General features: G+C 38.3%; 1 non-coding gene across 1 annotated transcript; it reads left to right on the top strand.

The window, feature by feature from the left end:
* Positions 1 to 9,845: 9,845 nt before the first annotated feature.
* Positions 9,846 to 9,951, top strand: LOC141597836 (small nucleolar RNA R71). Its single transcript, XR_012523050.1, has one exon. It is a non-coding gene; the product is annotated as a small nucleolar RNA R71 (small nucleolar RNA).
* The last annotated feature ends 4,577 nt before the right edge of the window (positions 9,952 to 14,528 follow it).

The following is a 14,528-nucleotide window of genomic DNA, read 5'->3' on the forward strand; positions in this document are numbered from 1 at the left end:
TGAAATAGTAATCAGGCATTGACTATTCATGTGTGATAATCGCATTTGTCGTTCGAGTTTTATTTTTAAAACTCTTTTATTATACTTTGTTACATCCAAACGGGTTGTGGAGACAATTGAACCCCGTTAAAGTGAACACGGATTAACATTGTATTTGCCCATAGTTACTTGTATGAGGTGACGTCTCGAAGTAACTAGAGTGTGATGCGATTGATGGCAAGTTCAAGTGCCATAGAGTCATGTGAGATGACTAGTCGATCACATAGGCAGACTGTTAGGAACATTTTGTCGGGCCTTATGACCGCTTATAGAGTTCTGGCAATTTATATAGCCTGGTCGTGGCGAGAGCTGCTATAGTATTCAAATGAGTCGATTCTTTTGACTAAAGACTATTCGCCTAAGATGGCACAGTTTCAGATTAACTTTGATTTGTGTTACTACGACCTTCGTAAATGGGGTCAAATGGGCATATTTTGGGTTATGATGGTTGTGGCTAGTCGAAGGAATGAGTGCGATAGGAATTGTCCATCCCCTTGTCAGGGTTAAAACAATATCTCAGGGCCACTCGAGGAGTAATGAACTGGAAATGCGTGGCCACGCTCGGAAGGTATCCAGAGTGGATAAATCCGGTCAATCAGTTATTCTCCAGATCGAGGAAACCACTCTCGATATGATCACTTGCAAATACGACATTCGAAAGACACCTTGCATTGAGTGGGAGATAGTAATAGGACAAGAGAATTGGTAACGCACACTTGTCGAGGACAAGTGGGAGATTGTTGGGAAATGTGTCCTCAACAATAGTGCGATTACATGATTTAAAAATATCATTATTAAATCTCATTTTAAAGAATACAATTGGGAAGTAATATTGTTATCACAACCGGTCAACATATATCGGTAATGATTGGTCGACTAGAGTTTGACATTACTTTGTCGTGTGACGGTGGTGATCGATTGACCCCTAGGTCATACCTAAAGGGCAATACTCTTAATTGATTATTTGATTAATCGTATAACGTTACGAGTTAATTAAATTACTTGAAAATTGACGGACGATTTTGGAAGTAAAATTTACGTATCATATTGAAATGCGATCAAATGAGATACGATCCGAGTAATCGAATTGTTTCATTACTCGGGTGAAATTATTGTTTAAAGAAACAATCAAAATTGAATGAATTATTATAAATACAATCTGTTGTGATTTATAAATGGTAAAATATTTTGGCACAAGTAATTATGAAATTACTAAGTCGATTTTTGTATGTGACGTATTTTTATTAATACGTTGATTTTTAATATGTTAAAAATACATAACAAAATTTATGTCACATATGACATGTGACATATTGACAATTGACAAAAATAATATGGAATCCATATTACCAAGTGGGCGAAAAAATTAGAGGGTTTATGAGCTAATTATATGTTGATTGTAATTAGTGGAAGGCATGATGATTACACTAGCCACTAGCCATGCAAGCCTATTGTTCATTGTGAAGAACAATTTTTCCATGCATTGGCTCTCTAAAAAGCCTCCTCTTACACGGTTTTGGGAAGACAAAACCTATGATGGTTTTCTCATATTTTTACCTAATAATATACAAAATGTTTTGTATCTTCATTCATTCACTTGATCATCCAAAATAGAGATTTTAGTGAGATAAAAAGCTCTCTTCTCCTCCCTCTTTTAGACCGAAAATATTCAAAGTGTTAACAATATTTTTGGTTCAATTTTCTACCTTAATTAATATTATACTAGTATTTGTAATATTAATTAAATTAAGAGAAGCCTTGGGTATAAAGCTTGGGGAGAGATCTTGTACTTAGATCTTGTTCATCCATAAAGGAAAAGCTCAAGAACAAGAGAGAAAGGTGATCTCTCTTGTGCCCTAATAGCCGAAATCCACTATGTAAGGACATGATTTCTCCTCTATTTATATTATTGTTTGCATGCATAAAATCCGTTTTAATTTTATGACAAATTAATTAAGACATATATGAGTATGTTAGTATGTATATGAATCTACATTTCCTTCAACGGGCTACCCGACTTTTAATGTTCAGATAGCCCGCTAAGATAAACAATTCAATGGTATTCACATTATTTGACTCCTTACGGCCGAAAATGGTATTACCCATTAGCCGTAGAAATTAACGAAAAAGGGGCAAGTGGACGGAAGTGCCCATCCTCTTAGAGCCGTTCGAGTCAGAGATACACGACCACATGACCCGATAAACATCAGAAGTTTCCGAGGTGTTACCCTCGAAATAAAGACCCAAAAATCCAGCAAAATCGGCTAATGTCAGGGAGTAGGTGACATTGAATAGACGAAAAGAAATGCAAGGGCTACTCCTGTTGGCTTCAAAAGAAGCCTGGTCAAACGCATAAGACGAGAAAAACTTGAGGGTCAAAGTGTAGTAAGTGAACTCAGCCATGTCCACAAGACCCGACATTCCCCGTCCCCATTTAGCGAGACACAACACTCAAAACATCCTAATTTCTCTAAAGTAGGCCGATGAAGAAAACGAGTGGCCTGAACTTTCATTTTTGCGACAAAGAGAGCGAATTTAGCTCGCTGAGTAGAGGTGGAAAAAGTAACCTGCGGATAGTCAGGTAGACTATCCGTAGTATCCTCGATCATCAATGGCGGACCCCGCGGCTGTTTGGCAGCTCCCTGACTGGACTGACCTTCGAACATTTGCTGCTTTCCTTTCGTCATTGTTGCTTCCTTTGACGAGAACTTGAAGATTTGAGCAAGAAAAATCGAAGTAAAGGGGAAGATTGGCAAGAAAATCGCGAAAAAGAGGAAGAAGCTAAGGTTTTCTTCTGATTTTGATTTTATGAAAGTGATAGAATGAATGAAGAATGAAATAAAACTTCCCTATTTATTTGCATCCTGATTCGCGCGGTGGCCGATCGACTATCAGGCCCAGTCGATCGACCAGGATCCCCTTATGCAGCTCTCTGGTTGTCGCGTGGCGGTCGATCGACTATACTACCCAGTCGATCGACCAATCTCCCTTATACAGCAGCCTCTGCCTTTTTCTCCTCAGTCGATCGACTGAGTAACTTAGTCGATCGACTGCAAACGCTAGCAATTAAACTCAAAATTGTCAAGAATTCATTTTGCCACTTCAATTTCCCGTTCTTCTCTCATGGATATTCAGTAAACCACTTTACGCACTTTGCATAAAATAAATTCCTGCAAAAATTCTCAAAGGCGCACATTTTTCAAACCAAGAATTTGCTAATTAAAAAGAAAAAACTAAAGTTCCTAATGCAAATTAAATGAAATAAAACTATTAAGCTCCTAATTACAAAAATTTACAAGCCGGGTTGCCTCCCGGTTAGCGCTGGTTTAAGAGGTCCCGCACGACCTTTTTACCTCAGTTTGCAGCTTCTAAAATTGGGTCAAAGTATAGTACTTCGACCTGCCCAACGAAATCGTATACACTGTGATAATGCTTCACATATTGGCCATTAACTTTGAACCTTTCTCCAGCAGAGGTCTCCAGTTCAACTGATCCAAACTTTGTAACTGCTGTGACCGTATAAGGGCCAGTCCACCTGGATTTCAGCTTACCAGGAAATAGACGGATACGAGCACTACTACAAATACAGGCTATAACAACGGTCAAAAACCGTTGTTATATAAAAAAGCGGACGTTGTTAAAGCGTCCGTTGTAAAAGGTTTTAACAACGGTTGGTTTTCTTAAGGAAACCGTTGTTAAAAATATTAACGGTTTTAAGTATAAAAACCCGTTGTGGAAAGTGTGACTCAATTTTGGGTGGAAAGTTATAACAACGGTTGTAATATACAAAACCGTTGTTATAACTAAAGACAACGGGTTGTTTGTAAATAACCGTTGTTGTTTGTTCTTAAAAAATAAAAAAAATTAAATTAAATATTACTAGATGCATGCATAATTACGGCCCGTTATAATTCCGATGCATGCATTATTACTGCCATCACTGTGCATATGAACGGACAATATGGAAAGAGAAGGGTTAGTAATAAGATTTGAAGCAGCATTGAGAGAAATGATGATGATTATGGCACAACTTCCTAACATATATATTAATTAAAAAACAACTCAACCCACACATTGCTTAGTATAAATACATTGCATTATCTCAACTAACATTTCCATTATCTCAATATATACATCTCCAAACCCTAACTGTTAAAACAAACTCCAAATAAATTAACCCTACTTAATCTTTCAAAACAAACTCCAAACTCCAACAAAATGAATGATATCATCCTTAAGACTCTTACTATGATCGAGAACAACAACGCTTTCATCCGCCGGTTGCTCCATATTGAGGAACGTTTGAGAGCTACCTTGCGGATGCTCGATCCGTCTCAAGGACGCCAAAGAAGATGGCTTACGGAGCAAAGCGATTGCGGCTATATGACGATATAGCAACTGTTGAACGGAACCTCCAAATAGCCACGGAGGAGAGGACGGATATGATAGAGGAGAATAAGATCCTCTATGAAAATATAAGAATTGTATTTTTTTTAAAGTAATTTTTTTTAATTTATGTATTTATAAATATATATATATATATATATATATATATATATATATATATATATATATATTAATTATGTTTATCTTGCTTCTTCATCTTGCTTCTTCTTTGTTTTACTAACTAATTATGCGAACAATACTTAAACAAATAACATAATGGTCGATAAAAACATATACATGCAAAAGAAATAATTAGAAAAAGAAAATAATGACGATGAAACTAATAAAGGATTTGGCGAGATTTACCTGATAATTACATAACGTAAGAGACGATGAAATCAACAGTGATGACGAGAAGATAAAGCGACGATGAGAAAGAGAGAAAGAGACGATGAGAAAGTGTGTGTTTTGTGTTTGTGTTTGTCTGATGTGTTTGTGTTTGTGTATTAAGGTTTGTGTTTTGTGGCTGCAGCAGACTTGTGTTTGTGTGGTTTATAGTATGGAAGGTATTGACAACGGTTATTAAATAACAACCGTTGTCAAATATGTTTTAACAACGGTTGTAAATCAACAACCGTTGTCAAATATGTTTTAACAACGGGTTACAAAAGTAACCGTTGTGATTACTTTTCACTAACTTTGCGCCAATTTTGCGCCAAATTATTAACAACGGTTCCGCATGTGTTACCCGTTGTTAAAACTAATAACAACGGTTTTTATAACCATACCCGTTGTAATTAATTTTAGTAAAATTCGCGTCATACATTCTACAACGTCTATTGTGATTTTCGTGAATAATCGTTGTTAAAGGGGCGTTGTAGTTGCCTGGATTTGTAGTAGTGGAGCATTAAAAAGGAGTACCTTATCGCCAATGTGGAACTCGCGCTTGATGATTCTCTTGTCGTGCCAGCACTTCGTTTTCTCTTTGTAGATCCTAGCATTATCATAGGTCAGCAGCCTAAATTCCTCCAGCTCATTCAGCTGTGTCATGCGTTTCTCACGAGAGAGGTTAGGATCCAAATTCAAATCACAAATAGCCCACCGAGACTTACGCTCCAACTCGACAGGTAAATGACATGTCTTACCATAAATCAATCGGAATGGTGACATCCCAATTGGCGTCTTAAACGCGGTCCTATAAGCCCATAAGACATCATCTAACTTAAGACTCCAATCTTTGCGTGATTTAGAAACAACTTTAGCTAAGACTTCTTTCAATTCTCTGTTAGAAATCTCAACCTGGCCACTAGTTTGGGGGTGATACCCCAAACCTCTACGATGTTGAACACCGAATTTAGTCAATAAAGCATTAAGTTGTTTCTCTATAAAATGCATTCCACCATCGCTAATGACAATCCTAGGGACACCAAAACGAGGGAAAATAATCTTTTTAAACAGTTTAATCACGGCTTTTGCATCGCAATGGGGAGTAGCGATAGCTTCTACTCATTTGGACACATAATCTACAGCTACGAGGATATATTTATTACCTTGACTGCTCGGAAAAAGTCCTTGATAATCAATGCCCCAGGCATCAAAAATCTCAACCTCTAGAATGCCTACCTGTGGCATCTCATGTCTCTTGGAAATATTCCCCGATCTTTGACAAGCATCGCACTCAGCAACAAAATTGCGACTATCTGCATGCAAAGTTGGCCAATAGAAACCATATTGGATTACCTTAGCCATAGTCCGGGACGGACCATGGTGACCACCATAGGCAGAAGAGTGGCAAGCTTCTAGGATATCCTTCACCTCCCATTGAGGTACACATCTCCGGATAAGACCGTCTGCGCATTCCTTGAAAACATAAGGATCATCCCAAAAGTATTGTCTAGCATCATAAGCGAACCGCTTCTTCTGCTGCCTTGAAAGATCGGGTGGTATCTTACCTGTCACAACAAAGTAAGCAAAATCAGCAAACCACGGAGGTGGATAAGACCCTGAAGTAGTAATAGCTAACAGACTCTCACGAGGAAAAGAATCATTAATGGGTAACGAATCCTCCCTATCTTATCTTTAATCTCCAAATCAAACTCCTGCAAAAAAACGTATCCACCTCAAAAGCCTTGGCTTCGCATCCTTCTTAAGAAAGAGAGTCTTCAGCGCTGCATGGACAGTATAAACAACAACCTTAGAACCTAACAAATAAGACCGAAATTTGTCTAAGGCAAAAAATAAAGGTAGAAACTCTTTCTCAGTGGTTTAATAATTGACTTGAGCCTCATCCAGAGTTCGGCTCGCATAGTATATGGCATTCAAAGCTTTATTCTTCCGCAGTCCCAAAACTGCACCAATTGCATAATCACTGGCATCACACATAATCTCAAATGGGAGGTCCCAATCAGGCGGCTGAATGATTGGTGCAGAAACTAGAGCCTCCTTCAACCTGTTAAAAGCTAAAAGGCACTCATCAGTAAACTCAAAGACATCATCCTTAAGGAGCAATTGTGTAAGTGGTTTAGCAATTTTTGAAAAATCCTTAATGAAACGCCGATAAAAACCAGCGTGACCAAGGAAACTCCTCACTCCTTTAACATTCACGGGAGGAGGCAATTGCTCAATCACCTGCACTTTTGCTTTATCAACATCTATACACTTGTCAGAAATCAGATGCCCTAACACAACTCCCTCATTGACCATGAACTGACATTTTTCCCAGTTTAAGACAAGATTAACATCTATACAACGCTGCATGACTTTATCAAGGTTAGCTAAACAACGATCAAAGTCATTACCATAAACTGAGAAATCATCCATAAATACCTCCATAATGTTCTCTATATAATCAGAAAAAATCCCCATCATGCACCTCTGAAAGGTAGCTGGGGCATTACACAATCCGAAAGGCATTTTGCGGTATGCGAAAACACCCTGTGGGCAGGTAAAAGTGGTCTTACTCTGATCATCCGGATGAATGGGGATCTGAAAGAACCCCGAATATCGGTCTAGAAAACAGAAAAATTTGTTAGAAGCAAGTCTTTCAGTCATTTGGTCAACAAAACGGAGGGGGAAGTGGTCTTTCTTGGTGGCGGCATTCAACTGTCTATAATCAATGCACATCCGCCACCCTGTCACAACTCGTGTTGGTATTAATTCATTTTTCTCATTCTTAACCACGGTAGTCCCTCCTTTCTTCGGAACTACCTGAACTGGGCTAACCCACTTGGAGTTACCAACTGTATAAATAATACCTGCATCGAGTAGTTTCATCACCTCGGCCATAACAACTTCCTGCATCTTCGGGTTCAACTTGCGTTGACCCTGTCTGTAAGGCTTGTGGCCTTCCTCCAGCTCTATCGTGTGCATACAAATATCAGGGCTGATGCCCTTAATATCATCCAAAGAGTAACTTAGAGCTTCCCTGTTTTTCTTAAGCACACACATCAAAGCAGACAGCTGGTCATCATTAAGCTTAGCACTAACAATAGCTGGGTACTGCTCCGTATCATCTAGAAAAACATACTTAAGATTAGGAGGAAGTGGCTTACGCTCTGTCACCTTTACCTCTACAGTATAGGCAGAATCAGCTTCAATGGTATAGCAAGTGTTCACAAAATTTTCGTTGGCCAGGCTTAAGAGCATCTCATCTTCTTCCTCTGTGAGCTCGTAGCTTTCCATTGAGGCTACCAAAGCATCTGGCTCCTCAGCATTCTCCGCTGTACTACCTGCACACTCATCTAAACGGGTCAGATCAGCTAAGGGATCCTTGGCTAAGGATTCCCTCCAATTACAATTAACATCCCTGACAATAATATAAATGGAATAACACGTGTCATCATCAGCAGATTCAGTCGTCTTACGAGCAAGACTGAACTCAATGGTGTCATCCCCTACCTCTAAGGTTATGATTCCGCGTTTGACATCTATTACAGCTCCAGATGTATGTAAAAATGGTCTGCCTAAAATAATAGGTATCTGACTGTCCTCTGCAATGTCCAAAACAACAAAATCGACAGGAATAAAGAACTTACCCACTCAAACGGGTACATCCTCTAAGACTCCTAGAGGTCTCTGAGTCGATCTATTTGCCATCTGAAGGGTAATATCGGTCACCTTAAGTCTACCAATATTTAGCCTTTCGCAAACAAAATATGGTATGACACTGACACTGGCCCCTAAATCGCAAAGGGCGTTTCCAATTTCTTGGTTACCTATAGTGCAGGGAATTGAAAAACTACCCGGGTCCTTTAATTTAGGTGGTATATAAATTTGCGAAAGAGCATTGCATTCTTCCACAAAACCAACATTACCATCATCATGAAAATTTCTCTTACGTTTCAAAATGTCTTTCATAAATTTAGCGTAAGAGGGTACCTGGGTAATTAGGTCGGTGAAAGGAATTGTTACCTCGAGATTCTTGACCATTTCCGAAAACTTACCAAACTTGCGCTCCAGCTCAGTATTCTTTAAACGCTCCGGATATGGGACTGCAACACTGGCTGTAGGATCAGTAAGCTTCGGCTTCCGTAAGTTTAAAACCTCCGTCAAATCATCAATAAGTGTAGAATCATGCAGACTAGTTGACGGATTTGCGTTTTGCACTGGAGGCCCGGTCGATCGACTATTGAGCTCGGTCGATCGACTAATCATGCTAGGCGTGAACAGTTTCTGGTCAGAAACTGTTTCCTCAGGAACCTCAGTCGATCGACTGCTGTTGGTGGTCGATCGACTACTTGTGCTGGGCATGAGTAGTTTCTGGTCAGAGACTTTTTCCTCTGGAATTCCGGTCGATCGACTGCTGTTGTTGGTCGATCGACCGCCGGTACTGGCAATAAAGTTCGTTTTCACACCAGAATTTAAACTATCCTCTTCATCATTTCCCGAGTCTCCTCTTGGCTTATCGGGACCTTCATAAGAGAGGCCACTTCTGAGATTAATGGCATTAATCATTTCAATTGGCCCCTCACATTTGCTTGAAAAATTGGTGACTTGCTTAGCCTCTATATTCTCCAACTGCTTCACAAAATTCTTTGTAGATTCAATTCCAGCTGCTTCTAATTTCGCGACTTGAACCCAAAGAGCTCGGACCATTTCTCTCAATTCCGCGGTCTCATCTGAATTATGGACGGGAATTTCAACTCTTTCCTTGGAAGCTTCAGAGGTCTCGAGGTTCTCGAGACGGGCAGTGATAGAAGTTATGAGTGTCACAACGGCACTCATTTCATCACTTTGCTTTCGCGACTTTCCACGCGAACTTCCAAACTCGGCTCTATGGACTGCCATCTCCTCAATAGTGTTCCAACCTTTATTCTGACCGGTATTATTTTGGAACCTACCATTCGCAACTGCATCCAGGATGACCTTGTAATCATCATATAGAGCATTATAGAATAAGTTGTAAAGGTACCACTGCTGGAAACTATGGTGAGGGACAGCCCTAACCAAACTCTTGAAACGTCCCCATGCTTCACAAAATTCCTCATCAGGTCCTTGCAGGAAATTTGTAATTTTACTTCTCAAGGCATCTGTCTTTGCAAGTGGGAAGGATTTCTTGTAGAAGGCTAACGCTAGAGATGTCCAATCTGTGACTCCAGCTGCTACCCTAACAAGGTAGCGGTACCAATCTCGCGCCGAATCCTTCAAGGAGTATAAGAACATTATCCCCTTTACTTCATCCTGGGTCACCCCACCGGTGACAGTATGGAACAATGAGAGTCCGTGAAAATTTCCATATGCTTCAAAGGATCCTCGTCCGGTAGACCAGCAAACTGATTTCGCTCCACTAAATCAATGTAAGAGGAACGAAATTCGAAGTGACCAGTAGTAGGGGTAGGTAACACGTGTCCCTTTGGAATGTGCTGCACTTTTGGCTGAAGATTGTCATATATCGTAGTCATATTCGCAAAACTGAGAGTACTCAAGTCTTCCTCTCAAAAACCTGTCTTCTAACTGTGCAAAAGCAAAACTAGAAGCAAGAGTAAGAAACGGCCTCAAGGAACCAAAGTTCCTTGAGACAAGAAAAATAAACTAAAAATAAAGCAAGCGAAATTACACCGTCTCCCTAAATCGGCGCAAAATTTGATACCGTCGTATTGTATCAAAATTAAATTTATAAATCCAAACTAAGACTATAGCTAGTGATAGTAAGGGTCGAACCACAGAGAGACAAGATCAATTTTGTTTGTTATTTTCAGTCTATAAAAGTAACAATTAAGTGGGGTTTTGAAATTGTTTGATTCTAAAAACTAATCGACGAAATAAGAAGATTCGCAAAAGATAAAAGAAAGATCAGGAACTTCGGTTCACCATGGCTAAGGTTAGGTTAAGAAGATAGCAGAGGTCTTGTAATATGGTCTTGAGGAACATGAGCAAGTCTTTCGATCAATGCTCAATAACCTTACTAATCTTTCAATCTAGCAAGTTGGGTTTATCAAGGGTAATAAGATCGATACAGAAGAATTCATACTAACAAACAACCCTAATTTATGCCAAGGCTCACCTCGTTCCTAATCAATAAAATTAGCTATGCATGATTATAACTATAACAATTGCAAAATTGAAGACAAAGAATGAGATTGACATAATTAAAATTGAAATTAAGACAAAAGATTAAAACTGGATTTCTTGAATAAAAACTAGTAACAACAAGAATTGAATTGACAAGAAATAAAAGAAGAAGAAAATTGCATTAAAGCTTACTAATTAATTGATGAGCAAAGTAGTTGAAAATCGGATCCGTCGTCCCTCCAAACTAGATCTAAAACTATCGTTCTTTGATAATGAAAAACATGACCTAAATTATTTCTGCGTTCCACTGATAAACGATGCCAAAAAGTTAATTACAATTGGGCTTTTTAAAAGTCTAACACGAAACATCAATAACAGCTGCGAAACCTGGTCGATCGACTGAGTAGCATGGTCGATCGACCAGCCAGTGCAATGCATTAGCCTCTGCTGAAATCCCACGGTCGATCGACTGAAGAGCTTGGTCGATCGACCAACGGAGCTGTGCAGTAACCTCCTTTCCTCTTCAAATCTGCCACTTCACTCCAATGCACGCATCCCAAAGTGAGTGAGTACGAACTCTCTTCTTCCAAGCTTCCCTGAAGTTGCCTCCGGAGGACGATTTAGGCTTGATTCAGCTCACTTCCACTCATTTCTACAAAAAATCATAGAAATCGCAAAGCAAACCATTTCGGGAGAAATAATAGCTTAAAGCTAACAAATATGCATGAAAATACGTGCCAAAACTACAAATAAAGTGTATAGAATATGCACGTATCAAAACGCGTGGGAAAGTTTAATTACGGAGCTATCTAATTCATCCGAACAAAAGCAAGTGGTAGTTGCAGTAGGACATCCAATTCTGCACATTGCTTTAATGACACATTGCCTGAATTTGAGCGAAGATTGGTTGGGATCTTTCCATCTGGATGAAGGTAGTATAAGCGTCATCGATTTCCCTGATGGACCGACTGGAAAAGGTATCATTAGATGCATAAATTTATACTGCTCATTTAGGAAGATGGTCAATGCCCATCACTAAATCTACTCTGGAGGACGAAGAGTACTAAGTTAGTCTTGTATAGTCATGCTGTCAAAATGCACATCACCAATTCGAATGCTGAATTCTTTCAGTAATCTTTGTATAGCCATGCTGTTTTAATGAACTTCCTGAGCTTTTTCGAAAAATTCCGAATTAGTCACTCTCTTCTCTTATGCATTCTTTCTATATACTCTAATTTTCAGTAATTTCCTTAATTTAAGCTAATTCATTGTTCTTTCCCTAATTTAAGCTAATTCATTGTGGGTTTGAGGTTTATACAAGTGACTGGTTTATCGGTGCTTTGGTTGTATTATTTCTACAATGTTGTTGGAAGTGCAACCAAAATTGTATATTGCTTCCCACATGGGTGTACCAGCCTCCCTACTTCTTATAAATGCGTGTCTCATTGAAGTGGGAGTAGGGATTTTAGTTAGGATGAAAAAATTGCCATTAGTAAATACATCATAAAACAAACTTATTACCTTAATTGAAGACTTCTCTTCTAGATTTTTTCTCTAACAATGAGATAATAATCCAGAAACCATCCAAGTTCAAGGGATTGTTGACATTTCTGATGACGACTGCAATTCTTGAACTAAACAAACATGGGTAGGTCAGTTATAATAATACTATTTGCAGAGTTCCATTGTGCAATTTTATCCACATTTTAGTCATACTTATCTTTATAAGGTGCCTATGTGTGCTCTTCCCTCGCTTCGATATTCTTTTATCCAAGTTTTGATGTAAACATATTGCTACTTTTTAGAATCAGCTTTTGCTATAACAAAGTCATGTGTACTATCTATGATTTGTTGGCTATCAACTATCAAAAAATGAATTTTAGTTTTGTTTTATGAGCTTAGCTTGAGCTTGTTGGCTCTCTGGCCATGTTGCTGTAAAAGCCAAAGTAAACTTCCAGCATCAATTGTGATTTGAGTTTCTTCCATGGATTTTTGGATGTGCGGTTTTATAGAGTAGTTTTTTAAGACATTTTATTTTCATGAAATAAGATTATATGCGCATGAAATATGGTTCTATGTGCATGAAATAAGGTTCTATGTGTATGAAATAAGTGTTAAATGGGCATGAAATAAAGTTATATGTGCATGAAATAAGGTACTATGTGCATGAAATAAGGTTCTATGTGCATTAAAAAGTTCTTCTTTATAGCGTCAGTTGTTTATATTGTGATACTAATTACTGTTGGTTAAGGACATTAATTTATATGTGCATAAAATAAGGTTCTATGTGCATGAAATAAGGTTCTATATGCATTACGAAGTTCTTCAGTTGCATTAGTTGGTTATATTATGATACTCATTAGTGTTGGTTAAAGACAATATTTTATATGGGCATGAAATAAGATTATATGTGCATGAAAAAAGGTTCTATGTGCATTAAAAAGTTCTTCAGCTGCATCAGTTGGTTATAATATGATACTAATTACTGTTGGTTAAGAACGTTAATTTTCTATGGCATGAAATAAGGTTCTATGTGCATGAAATAAGGTTCTATGTACATGAAATAAGGGAAATGACCGTGGAGGAGATTTAATGTGTTTACCGGCCTTTTTTTGTAATTACAAGGGATTTTAGTGTATCTATTACATATCTTACTAATATGTGAGAAACATTTCGGGTACTTATGTCAGTTATTTCGTATTCGTTTTTGTTTAGCGTATTTTAAAGGCTATTAGCTCAATGGTAGAGCAATGTGCAAATTTTGCACAAAGGTATGGGTTCGAGTCCCATATAGCCTATTAAATTGCAAATCTAATTAGAGGAATGTGTCATGATGCAAGCAATACAGTACAATTATTTAGGAGGATATAATCATATTCGGAGAATGGCGCGCAGACCTTGATTGGACTCAATCGAGCAGCAACAATGGCAATGATCGAGCTCGTGAAATAGCTTTTCTATTATCAGGAGTTCAATACAAGCATTTCAAAGACTAGCATATATACCAAAACTATTACCATACATGGCATACTTGAATTAAATGGGATTACCAGTTATACTATTTTTCATTCTTAAGAGTAAAAGAAAGATTTGGTATTTCATGGCCAGTATGGGAGTCGAACCCACATCTTGTGCATTGCACAATGCTCTCCCATTTGAGCTAATTGGCCAGATTATCGCTTCCACATTGTTCGGACATTTCTGCTGGATTTGGCCTGTTGCAACTGTTATACATTTACTGCAGACTTGTGTCGTGTAACCCCCGTTACAGAGGAAAATACCTTCAATTTTATTCTTTCCGCTACCAATAGAAGAGTTATAGAATTTTTTCGTTTTTGCTTCCGCTGTCAGATTTGACAGTAGATCATTAAGGTTGGTTTGATAAGTATTTTCCTAATCATGACATACTCTCTCAGAACAATACTCGCTAAAGTAAGTAACTTGATCTTCCGAAACAGCGAGTTTGATGCAAACAATAGACAGGCAGAGAAGAAACATAATCTGAGTTTTATAAATCGACATTGCCATCAATTGGCTCGCCACGCCTCTGACAAAGATCTCGCAATTCAGAAGAACAAAATATGCAATGTTTA

The sequence above is a fragment of the Silene latifolia genome, chromosome 8 (genome assembly GCF_048544455.1).
Source record: "Silene latifolia isolate original U9 population chromosome 8, ASM4854445v1, whole genome shotgun sequence".
NCBI lineage: Eukaryota > Viridiplantae > Streptophyta > Magnoliopsida > Caryophyllales > Caryophyllaceae > Silene > Silene latifolia.